Source organism: Globicephala melas, chromosome X, assembly GCF_963455315.2.
Source record: "Globicephala melas chromosome X, mGloMel1.2, whole genome shotgun sequence".
NCBI lineage: Eukaryota > Metazoa > Chordata > Mammalia > Artiodactyla > Delphinidae > Globicephala > Globicephala melas.
The window spans coordinates 57689057-57702162 of NC_083335.1; the positions used below are offsets into that span (position 1 = coordinate 57689057).

Here is a 13106-nt window from a genome sequence, read left to right on the forward strand (position 1 = left end):
GCCACAACAGTGAGAGGCCTGTGTACCGCAAAAACAAACAAAAAAACCCCAAAAGATCATCAACTGTATTTGATCAAAAGTATATCATTTAGTAAATTACTGATCCATTGACCTTAGGTAATTCATTTTTTCTTCCTTATCCAGAAAAAGTGATGGTAAGATGATGTGAAAAATGAGATAGGTGTTTCCTTGTTCAATCTACTTGAAAAGTAGCCACCTCAATCCTTTATATTTTTAGTGCAGAGTGGTTTTTCAAAAGCTTGTCAAATGATTTGAGGCATTCTGGGATGGCCCACACTTCATAGTGCTAATTAAATAACTAGTCCCTTTCCTGGCAATTTATCTAGTCTACTACTAGCACTCATTACCAAATAAATCATTTTGTGTATCATCTCAAAGCACATAACAGGAAAGTTATTTCCTAGAATATACCCAGGTCAGCAAGTTCACAGATAATCTATATGAAATCCATGGTCTCCTCCCACAATAAATGTCATGCAAATTTTTATGTGAGTATATTTCTGGGGAAAGTATCCATGGCTATGTCATATTAACAAAAGTATCCCTAATCCCCTAGATGGTTGAGAACCATTTTAGAATTTAAAGAAAGGCAGTTTAACCTTGATAAAGCAGTATATTTCTTTCCCCATATAAAGAAGTTTCAAGCTGCTTGTTGAAGTCAGTCAATGTAATTATGTAGGTGCCTTAGATATCTGTCAATATGCTACAAGTAAATTTCAATATGGAAATAGAGAAAAAAAGGAATCCATTTCATTGTGCCATCTAAAGAGAGATGTTTATAAGTGGACATTTTATGGATGCATGGAAAATGTTGAATTTTTTTTTTTGGTTTTGTTTTATTGTTTTTTGGTTTGGGCTTTTTTTTTTTTTTCCCTAGCGGTTTGCTTTGCAGAACTGCTAAAGTAGAATAACTAAGGCTCTGGCCCCTCACTTTATTCTGGCATCAGTAACATGACTAAAAGGAAAAACATTCAGAGAAATATCAGGAATATAGCTGTTGACACCTCAGAAGCAGAACTCCATGCTGCAAATGCTGATCACTCATATTTGTAGTTGTAGTTTTCCTAGATCCACTCTCAACCCCCGCTTCCATCCCATCTCTATCTCACTATTTTGCGTTTTCTCTTTAAGTCTGTGACTGCTGTACTAGAATATGAATATTTTGAGAAAAGAAATCATGTTTTAGTAAATTCTCTGTGGCTGACACATAACAGGAGCTAAATAAGTGTTTGTGGAATAAAATTGCCTCCATCATTCCCCCTCATACTTAGATCTTAATATACTGGATCCCAAACTTTTTCATACATAAGAGTTTCCTGTATGGCTTGCTAAACACTGGTTGCTGGGCCCCACTTTCAGAGTTTCTGAATCTGTATTTGGGGCCCCAAAAAGTGTATTCCTAAAAGTTCCCAGGTGATGATCCAGGGAAAATATGCTCAATTTAAGTAGAAACAAACAGGAATATTAATAATATATCATATCTCAAAAACCACAGTGGAGCTCAGAAATCAGTTTCATTTTGGAAATTTGCTAGGTGAACAAATTTCATTAATACTTTTTCTATATGAGCTACCTTAATAAGTAAAGTACAAAGTAGAAATTTAGTATTCTGCAGAAGTCATTTACAGAATTATTATAGCAGAAGAGGACAGACTAATGTTTCTCAGGGGTTTTCCCCTAAACATTGTATGAGAGAATACTTTCCTCTTAATTGTACTTTGACCTGCCCCCACAGTAAGGTGTAGGAAGTTCCTTCAAGCAACATCTCTTTAACTAACCAAAATACTAAGAACAAGACTGTCATGGATAATTGAAATCCATTGAGAACCTATAAATTTATTTATTTATTTTTCTCATTCTTTTTCTATTACTCTATTGAGATATAATTCACATGCCATACAATTCACACCTTTAAGGTGTACACTCCAATGTTTTTTAGTATATCCAGAGTTGTGCACGTGTCACCACAACCAATTTTAGAACATTTTCATCACTCCAAAAGGAACCCACACCCACCCTGCATCCACTAGCAATCACTCCAATTCCCTATAACCACTCTCACCACCACGCCCTAGCCAACCACCAACAATTTATTTTCTGTCTCCTTGGATTTGCCTATTTTGTACATTTCATGTAAATGGAATGGTGTAACACGTGGTCCTTCGTGACTGACTTCTTTCACTTAGCATGATGCTCTCAAGGTTCATCCATGTTGCAGTAATTTCATTCGTGGGAATCCATTCCATGGCAATAAAAGCATTTGTGCTTCAGGACAGATGCTTATTGTAGAAATTTTCATAGCCATTAAAAAAAGAAAAAAGAAGAGAAAGAAAAAAGAAAAACTGGAAATGGTGAGGACGCTCATGAACAGGAATGGAATACACACACCATGGAATATTATGCAATAGCAGAAGGATGCATGGGTGCCATGCCAGTTGCATCGGAGACAATTGCTTAAGCTAGAAAAGGGAAGATACAGAAGAATGCATATTATATTCTAACCCAATTTTCGATATATAAACTAATTTAAAAATTACTCTTGATTTAGGCCTTATGCCTGAAACTGAGAAGACCTAAACTGGGTTCAAAGATGGCAGAATGAAACTCTTGAATGCTGTTAGTCCTACTCACAAGCTCCATTGAACCTAAAAAGTATATGAGAACAGCCCAGACAAAGGGAACATCTGAAAGAGGGTGGTTTTTTGTGGTCACCTACTTTTCTTCCTGCAGAGGGCTCCAGCCAGGTGAGGAGGTTGCATTCCTGGGCTTTTGTTTTCTACCCCCATAAAGGCCTGCCAGCATCTGCTTATACCACACACACATCAGTCAGCAATCTTGCTCCTCCACAAGCCCTGTCTGCCAGGGTCACTGCTCAGGGCCTGGGAGCTGAAACTTGCTGGTCCACACTGAGGGAGCTCCCTTTTTGGTGCCTGAATCTCAGGTTGTGTGACTTCCTGCATTTGCAGGATCCAGGCCTTTACCATTTATATCCACTTAGGAGCTTTCTGTGGGCAGGCCTGGCTATGGCTTCACCCAGTATGTGTGTAGATGGAGAAAGATATGGACACACACCAGGTTGTAACCATGGGCTCTGGGAGCAAGTAGGTCGGGGGTAGAAACCTGGTGGTAAAGGAAAGACAAGAAAGGGAAGGGGGTGTTAATAATAAAAGAAAAAGAAAAAACAAAGAGGAACCACATACAATTGCATTTATGCATCTGGATAAAATTCTACATATTTTAAGACATATATAAAGAAATTAAAAGGACAAAGAAAATATATATGCTACTTGGCTAATTTTAAAAGGATTAACACAGAAAATGCCAGCTACCTGACTGCAAGAAGAACTCTACTCTTCCTTCCTGTTTTCCATATCTCACCCCCGGGAAGGGTTTTGTGTGGAGGACTGTGAGCACACAGGCTGCCATTTGGCTCCCTCCGTGTTCCCTTAATGCAGCTTCCTAGAGCGTATTAGCCACCTTCCTATAAAATTCTACCATGAATAATTGAAATTAAGCATTTCCAGTCAAAATAAGGCAACACAATGATACAGTGCCCTCATTTTTTCCTGTTTCTTATATCTTCTCTAGTCAACAAAAAATCATCATCTACAGTAAATTGAATTTCCCAGTTTTATTGCTGAATTTGCCAGGTTCCAGTAAATTGATTGTTAAGTAAAAGCAACAATGAACTGCAGGGAAATCTTGAGCATATGTGTCTGAAGAAGAATTGTTAGCTCTTATTCCAAAACTTCTTGATTAATTGAGGTGAGAAATTCCAGGCTTGTATGAGTGGCTCAAAAACCATCAGAGTGTATGATAACATCACAAACCCCAATCTTTCTAGCATTCTTCTCTGGCATTCTCAAATGTTGAGCTTCTATCCTAGATGTCTTACCTCATTGTGGTAGGTGAAACGGTGCTCTCCCAAAAGGTATGTCCACTCAGAAACTATGAAGGTGACTTTATTTGGATAAAGATTCTTTGCAGATACAATTAAGTTAAGGATCTCTAGATAAGGTCATCCTGGATTAGGATAGGCCCTAAATCCAATGACAAGTGTCCCTAGAAGAGAAGGGAAGGAGAAACACAGATAAAGGTGCTGTGAAGATAGAAGCAGATATTAGAGTGAAGTGTCTACAAGCCAAAGAACTCCAAGCATTGCCAACAACTAGCAGAAGCTAAGAGAGAGGCATGGATTCTACCTTAGAGCCTCTAGAGGGAACCAACCCTGTGGACTTGATTTAAGATTTCTGGCCTCCAAACGGTGAGGAAATTAATTTCTGTTGTTTTAAGTCACTGTGTTTGTAGTAAGTTGTTACAGCAGCCCTAGAAAACGAATACACTCAGGGTCTAAATATGGCTGTTGCACCGCAAACATGACATCCGACACCATTATATTCAATGCAGAAAGAGAAGAGGACAAGGCAGAATTTTATTTTTTATTAGTGGAACTTTACTCCCCTTTCTTCTTATTAGCCAGGTCATGTGGTCATCACTGGCTGCAAGAGAATTTAGGAAAGTGAATATTTGGCAAAAAGGAGTAACAGGAGTTTGAAAATGTAGGGGAGTGTGGGGGAGAGGGGAGGGAATTTTTAGTTATCAACAATGGCTATTGTCATTTAATGAGTGGGGACCAGAGATCCTAAAAGCCTTTTAATAAGCATCTGTTGAGACACACTGGAGATCAATTATGAGTTATTCCTGCAGGCTCAAACCTGCCTGTCCTGTTAACAAGAAACGGGAGGGAGGCGGGCAGGAGGGGAGGTGGATGGGTGGGCAACTGACAGCGACTGCTACAATGTGAGAACGGTGCACTGGGAGAACCTATACATTTAACATTGTGTTTTGATTTTTAAACTATTTCCTTCACGCTTTGAATCAAAAGAGTTTAAAAGGAGGACACTTTATTTTAATTTTCTCATCCATTTTTGGTGCACAACTTCTATTGGAGATGTCCGTAAACTCCAAAATGCCTAAAAGTTGTGCAGCAAAAAGTGAAAGAGACATAAAGAACATGAGCAATCTAGAAAAAAAAGCATTGAGCTTCTGGTTAATGACATCAGCTTGATCAGAGAAATTAACCTAATTTGAAATAGCTTAGAAATTAGTTTTTTTTAACCTACCAAGCTATATTGTTTAGAGCTGTGTTCTGGACTTATACAGGAAGGTTTCACCTGTATCAATAAATAGTTGCTTTGGTTAAAATGAATAGGTAAATGAATTGCTTACTAGTGGGAAAAGTTTAAACAGGGAAAATGAAAGTTGAAAGCACTTCCTTTGGTGTATGCAGCCCTATACTGACCCAAAATACACTGTGAAATGTTTTATTTAGATTCTACCTACTGAAGAATAGTAAATTTTTTGCCTTTTATTAGTGGAATTCCAACCTGGAAATTTCCTCCCATTCAACTCCACTAAACCAAATCCTAAGAAACCAAATCCACTTCTACCTTTAAGGCATTTTCTTAATTCCTATATGACATGATGCAGAAGTCAGTAAAGTCTATGTTGGAATGAACTTTAGTAGTCACTCAATATAATTAAGGCTTCATTAATTGATTGATATTCATTATTTGTGTACATTCCCAATGATTGAGGCCTTTTGACTTTACAAAGCAGTCCCTATCATTTTTGAATGCTTGAATGTAAGCTGAAACTTGTCTCCCTGTTAGTTGTCTGTTTTGGCCTTGGTTTTGCCTTCTGGAGAACCACACGATAAATCACATGTGTTTTTCCCCAGTAGTCTTTCAAATATTTGAAGATAGTTATATTCTCTCCAGATCTTCCCCTTTTTAAATTAAGCAACCTCAGTTCCTGGAGCCTTGCCTCATATCATATATTTTTTAGGTGCCCCATCATTCCTAATTGCTCTTCTCTATATGGAGCTGTTTGTGAATGTTTCTTTTAAAATGAGGGGCAATCAACTGAAAAGAGCAAATGTGTCTGATCAAGGTAGAGGATAGTAGAACTTCCTTGTTTTAGATGCTTTTTCTTAATGCAGTTTGTCTCAATTATCTTGCTTAACATCTATGGTATACTAGCTCATATTGAATTTATAACATTTTGAAATAAATTATTTCCCACCTTAGGTATTTATTGCCCATCCTGTACTTCTGCAACTGATTTTTGTAAACATAAATGTAAGACCTACTGTTGGGCCCTGCCAAACTTATTCTTGTTCCATTTGTATGTTGAGTCTTTTGAGATCTTTGAAATCTTGGTTAATATATATGCTTTAATTATTCCTCCCAGATTGTTTTCATCTAAAAATTCAATAAACATGGATTTAATTAATATATTGTGAACAGGGTAGGTACATATTCCTAAGCCATGATACTAGAAACATCTCTGACTTCTGAATATTTGTTACTCTAGCATAGATTATACCATACAATCTATGCTTTCTTATATCCATTCACTGAATAAAAAAGGCTCATTGAGTGCCTACTACATGCCAGGTATGGTTCTGGATACTGGAGCTATAACAGTAAATAAAAAAGATAAAATCACTACCCCTTTGGGGAAAAGCAAAATGAGCAAGTAAGCAAATTATATGATTTCCTACAGTGGTATAAGAAAAATAAAGCACAGCAGGAGGATAGAGGAGATAGAGAGTGATTTGAGGATGCTATTTTATTTATTTATCTATTTTTAACATCTTTATTGGAGTATAATTGCTTTACAATGGTGTGCTAGTTTCTGCTTTATAACAAAGTAAATCAGCTATACATATACATATATCCCCATATCCCCTCCCTCTTGTGTCTCCCTCCAACCCCTCTAGGTAGACACAAAACACCAAGCTGATCTCCCTGTGCTATGTGGCTGCTTCCCACTAGCTATCTATTTTACTTTTGGTAGTGTATACATGTCCATGCCACTCTCTCACTTCATCCCAGCTTACACTTCACTCTCCCCATGTCCTCAAGTCCATTCTCTACATCTGCGTCTTTATTCCTGTCCTGCCCCTAGGTTCTTCAGAACCTTTTTTTTGTTTTTAGATTGCATATATATGTGTTAGCATACAGTATTTGTTTTTCTCTTTCTGACTTACTTCACTCCGTATGACAGACTCTAGGTCCATCCACCTCACTACAAGTAACTCAATTTCATTTCTTTTTATGGCTGAGTGATATTCCATTGTATATATGTACCACTTCGTCTTTATCCATTCATCGGTTGATGGCACTTAGGTTGCTTCCATGTCCTGGCTATTGTAAACAGAGCTGCAATGGACATTGTGGTACATGACTCTTTTTGAATTATGGTTTTCTCAGGTTATATGCCCAGTAGTGGGATTGCTGGGTTGTATGGTAGTTCTATTTGTAGTTTTTTAAGGAACCTCCATACTGTTCTCCATAGTGGCTGTATCAATTTACATTCCCACCAACAGTGCAAGAGGGTTCCCTTTTCTCCACACCCTCTCCAGAATTTATTGTTTATAGAGTTTTTGATGATGGCTATTCTGACTGGTGTGAGATGATACCTCATTGTAGTTTTGATTTGCATTTCTCTAATGATTAGTGATGTTGTGTATCCTTTCATGTGTTTGTTGGCAATCTGTATATCTTCTTTGGAGAAACGTCTATTTAGGGCTTCTGCCCATTTTTGGATTGGGTTGTTTGTTTTTTTGGTGTTGAGCTGCATGAGCTGCTTGAAATTTGGAGATTAATCATTTGTCAGTTGCTTCATTTGAAAATATTTTCTCCCATTCTGAGGGCTGTCTTTTCATCTCATTTATGGTTTCCTTTGCTGTGTAAAAGCTTTTAAGTTTCATTAGGTCCCATTTGTTGATTTTTGTTTTTATTTCCATTTCTCTAGGAAGTGGGTCAAAAAGGATCTTTCTGTGAGTTATGTCATAGAGGGGATGCCATTTTAAATAGATTGGTCCCTGACGACACATCTGAGGAGGTAAATTTTAGAAGACAATCTGAGTGGAGAAGTGTGCTATGTGGAGATCTGAGAAAAGAGTTTTCAAAGAAGGCACAAGTGTAACATCTATAAAGAGGGAACAGGCTTTCCAGAAAGAGGGGAGTGGAGTAAAGGCAAAGGCCAGTGTAACATAGTGAACTAGGGCAGAAAAAAATGGTGGAAAATAACCATAACAAGGATTTAGAACTTTATTGTTAATCTAATGGGAAGCATTTGGAGAGCTTTAATCTGGGGAATGATATGATCTGATTCAACTTTGTGAAGACTATTTTAACTGATGATAAAAATAAGTATCAATATTAAAGAAGGACAATATAAGATGATAGGAAATCATGTACGATGCTTTTGTGTTGGTTCGATCTAGAAGTGACTGGTGTAGTAGTAATGGTGGAAGTGAGGAGTGCTCATCTTTGGAGCGTATTTTTGAAGATACAGCATACTGGTGGCTTGAATATGGAGTGTGAAGGGAAAAGAAGAATGATCAATAGATGAATTTAATTACCTCTTTTTGTACTCTGGTTTCATATATGTCTTCTCGTCATTTGGGCTATAAATTTTTCAAGGGTAGGGAAGCTGCCCTTCTTTTTCTCTCAGATCACCTCAGTTCAAGGTATGCAGTAGGTACTTAATGAATATGTTAATCCATCATAGGTTGGTCATCTCTGAATTCTCCACTTTCACCCTTATCATTCCTTCTTTGAAATGTCTCAACTTCAATTATTTCTCTTTATTTATGCTCTTAACATCCTGATCTCACCCCAAGTCATCTAGAACCTGGATTACTACTACAGTTATCTAACAGACCTCTCTCACTACAGCCTATCCCCAATCTGATTCAAACTGCAAATTGATGACTGACCGACCACTTGAAAAATTTTCTTTCAGTCATTCGTTCAAAAAGTGCTTACTGATTTCTCTACTTTGTGTCCAGGACTCTTCTAGATGCCAGGTATATAATAATAAAACAGACAGAAAAGCCCACTTTCATGGACCTTACATTTTCAATAACTAAAAATATAGAGTATATTAGTAATAAGTGTTATAAGGAAATATTAAAAGTGAAGGGGTATAGGTATGTATAGGGAGTGTTGAGAGGATCACAATTTGAAATATGGTTACTGTGCAACCTCCTTAAATTTTAAAGAAGTTACTTTTTAATCTGCAAACCATAAATGCTGGAGAGGGTGTGGAGAAAAGGGAACCCTCTTTCACTGTTGGTGGGAATGTAAGTTGATACAGCCACTATGGAGAACAGTATAGAGTTTCCTTAAAAAACTAAAAATAGAACTACCATGCGACCCAGCAATCCCACTACTGGTCATACAGCCTGAGAACACCATAATTCAAAAAGAGACATGTACCACAATGTTCATTGCAGCTCTATTTACGATTGCCAGGACATGGAAGCAATCTACGTGTCCATCGACAGGTGAATGGGTGAAGAAGATGTGGCACATATATACAATGGAATATTACTCAGCTATAAAAGGAAATGAAATTGAGTTATTTGTAGTGAGGTGGATGGACCTAGAGTCTGTCATACAGAGTGAAGTAAGTCAGAAAGAGGAAAACAAATACCATATGCTAACACACACATATATATAGAATCTAAAAAAAAAAAGAAAGTGGTTCTGAAGAACCTAGGGACAGGACAGGAATAAAGACGCAGATGTAGAGAATGGACTTGAGGACATGGGGAGGGTGAAGTCTAAGCTGGGACCAAGTGAGAGAGTGGCATGGACTTATATATACTACCAAATGTAAAATAGACAGCTAGTGGGAAGCAGCCACATAGCACAGGGAGAGCAGCTCGGTGCTTTGTGACCACCTGGAGGGGTGGGATAGGGAGGGAGGGTGGGAGACGCAAGAGGGAAGAGATGGGGGTATATGTATATGTATAGCTAATTCACTTTGTTATGAAGCAGAAACTAACACACCATTGTAAAGCAATTATTCTCTGATAAAGGTGTTTTAAAAAATTTTTTTAAAGATATAAATGGTCTGCAAAAAGATCAGCTGTGCTATTCTTTGGAATGGCATTCTTTCCTTCAGAAGAATTCAGGAAAAGAATAAAAATTAGCTGGTCAGTGAATTAAATCCATAGGATTGATTTCATAAGCATGGGGTTTGTATGAAAATATATCCAAGAGGTTTTCTCTTGTAACAATTTGACACTATAAACAGTTAGTTAAGACAAAAAGAATCAGCTAGAATATTATTTTCTCATGTGGGAAAAACATCTCTGTTACTTGTTATTTAAGATATTTCCAATGAGTTGTATTTTCCTATTTGTCCTCTGGGGCATCAACAAGCTTATTTCCTCAGTATGTTAAGACTGTCAAAAAAAGGAGCCATTCTGGGAACATTAAAAAAAAAATTAAAGAAGTTACTTTTTAAAGAAGTTACGTAAAATTAATATACTTTAAAGAGGTTACATTTGAGGAGAGATGTGAATCAAATGAAGAACTGCGTCCTACAAAGTTCAGAGGGAGCAATAGTGCAAGGGCCCTGATGTGGTCATGAATTTAACTTGTTTGAGAAATGGAGAAAAGGCTGGTGTGATTGGAAAGTTAGTTAGTGGCAGAGTGGCAGGAAGTGAGGTGAGAGAGATGGGAAGGGGCTAATTTGTATTTTGTAGTATATGTGAGTGGAAGCCATTGAATAATCTGGAGCTAGGCATGATCTGACTTTTGTTTAAAAAAAACACTCAAGCTGCTCTATAAATAATCGACTAGAGAGTTCTGATGTACCCTGCCCTAAGGCCTTTGGTGGCTTTTCAAAAAATCAAAGTTCTCTGCCTACTTTCAAAGGCTTTTAGTATCAGTCTGTCCTATCTCCCACTAGTCCTCAACATACACCCTCTATTCGTTCGGCTGATTTCATCATGGACCTCCTCACAGTTTATATATATATATATATATATATATATATATATATATATATATATATATATATATATATATATATATATACTTTTGCCTATTTCTTCCCCTTTAAGACAGTGTTTTCCATCCTCTCTTATCCACCATTCAAGAAATAGCTCAAATTTCAATTACAACATACAATGTTTCCCAACTCTCCTCACCTCACTGATGTTTTCAGTCATTAACGATGTAACTCTTGTCTGTAGTTCATGACTACATGACTGAGCACATGATCATGTACTTTATTATATTGTTGTGAAAGTTTAATGTGTGCTAGTCACATCTTCCGAATGATATTATAAGTTATATAATAGCAGAGGACCAATGAATTCTACATCTCTCATGGCATCCAGCATATTTTGGGAGTGTATCAAGTGTGTTAACTGATGTAACATATGGCTTGAGGGGTTTTTTCCTGTAATGGTGATTACTCAAGTAACTTCCAGCAGAACAGATATTAAGGTTAGGTGAACAGAAGCAATAATTTAAATTTCTTCAGTCGCCAGAGTCAACTGGAGACAAAAAACAGTACACTCACTCTTATCGACAAATTCTAAAGGCTCAGTGGACACCTTCTTGATTTCAGTAACACTGAATATACATTTGTCAATTGAACACTGACAACAAAAAAACTATATTTCTGTATGTTATCATCTGATTTTGGCAGCGTGCAACAATTCTGCTGCAAGCGAATCTCAAGTCGGAAGACCAGGCAGCACCTGCTGAAATGGCTGGCATATAACTACTATAGTCACAGGGATGCTGGGCGTTCACTTCTACTCAGGAAGGGAGAGGTACAGAGAGGCCTGGCTTTGGATGCAGCTGATATGTGCTGGGAAGAGGCAGCCCCACTGCAGGCAGCTATTTCTCCTCCCCCCTCCCCACTCTTGGGTTCTGGGCTGAGGCCAGGGACTGTCCGGAGCTGATCTCGGCTCCCATTGGCCGCTGTCTTTTGTGACGTCACGATCATGATGAGAATTGATGATCGGACACGCTGATTTCATTGTCTGAGGAGGCAGTGGAGACCCAGGAAAAATCTCGCTGAATACGCCTGCCCCAGCCCTGGCTTGATCTGGGATCCTCTGATCCCTCCCGTCACTGCACCACGCCCGAGGTAAGCACCCAGCATGGGTAGGTGTGAAGGGCGAAGGAGGGCGAGCAAGGCACCGATCTAATGCTCTGCCCAGTGGGGGGCACGGAGGTTCAGAGGCCTAAAGAGGCTGCCAACAAACTGGTGCGGTTTTGGGGGAGCCAACTGCCTCTATCCTCCGAGTGAAGCCTGGCGGCAGCGTGAGATTAAAAACGAGATGAGGATAGGGATACAGTAGACACTGGCAGAGAACGAAGGACCTTGCTCCGAGAGAGTGCGACGTTTGGGACGCGCTTCTGGCCCCTGAGTAGGAGAAAGTGGCGCCTCTGCCTCCGAAGAAAGGAGGGGGAGTGAATTCTAACACTTCTAGATTTCACTGGACTGCAGATTTCTCACAGCCCTGCTCGAACGCGCTGGAGGTGCTGCGCCTGCGCAATAACAACCTCTGCGGGGAGGTGGGGGTGGTAGGGCGGAGTTCGTGGCAAGGAGTACAGGCGTGGAGTTTGCGTTTGCGCATGCGCCTTTTCCGTTTCGCTAGAGGGGGTTGGGCTGAGGTCTGTCTGGGCAGAATATGCGAAGGGTTGGTAAGTTGGCCTTGTGATGTTTCAAGCGCTAGTTGATGGAAAGAATCTGCCAGTTACTTTGAATCTGGCCTAATGAGCATATGCAGCCCCAGAGTGGGCCTGAAAAATGTAAGAAGGCAAATTCTTAATCTACAGTTATCAGGTTTAGAATAATGGAAAGAAGTCAGGAGTTTGGAATAGAAATTACTGAGATGAAAAACCATTTGGAGAATAGAAACATTAATTATTCAAGTGAATCCAACTTTTAGTCTTCAAGGAACTCTGATTTGGCGTGCCGCTCAGTGATTTTTGAAACAAATTCTTTGGAGAGACTCAGAGTAAGAAATTTTCCTTTCTTGTCTTTTTTTTTTTTTTTCCTTCTTGGAAAGGTTTCTTTTAAAGCTTTGGTCTCGGTTTCAGGTTTGGCGCTAAGTCCTTCCTTCTTCCTCTGTGTCTCTGTTAGAACCACCAAGGTCAAATCCTATTTTGAGAGATCCTGTATGACTCCCCTTCATTGGGAGGGGCTATATCACTCGGCAACCATGAGGAACATCCTGCCTGTCTGTCCTTGGTGGA

The 13106-nt window shown here is 38.8% G+C and overlaps 1 protein-coding gene across 2 annotated transcripts in view; it reads left to right on the forward strand.

The window, feature by feature from the left end:
• Positions 1–11853: 11853 nt before the first annotated feature.
• The window catches only part of HDX (highly divergent homeobox), a 177611-nt gene continuing 176358 nt past the window's right edge, over positions 11854–13106 (forward strand). For both annotated transcript variants that reach the window (XM_030850157.2, XM_060292913.1), the window contains exon 1: positions 11854–11991. The gene's annotated coding sequence lies outside the window, so the exon portion shown is untranslated. The remainder of the gene's footprint in view (positions 11992–13106) is intronic.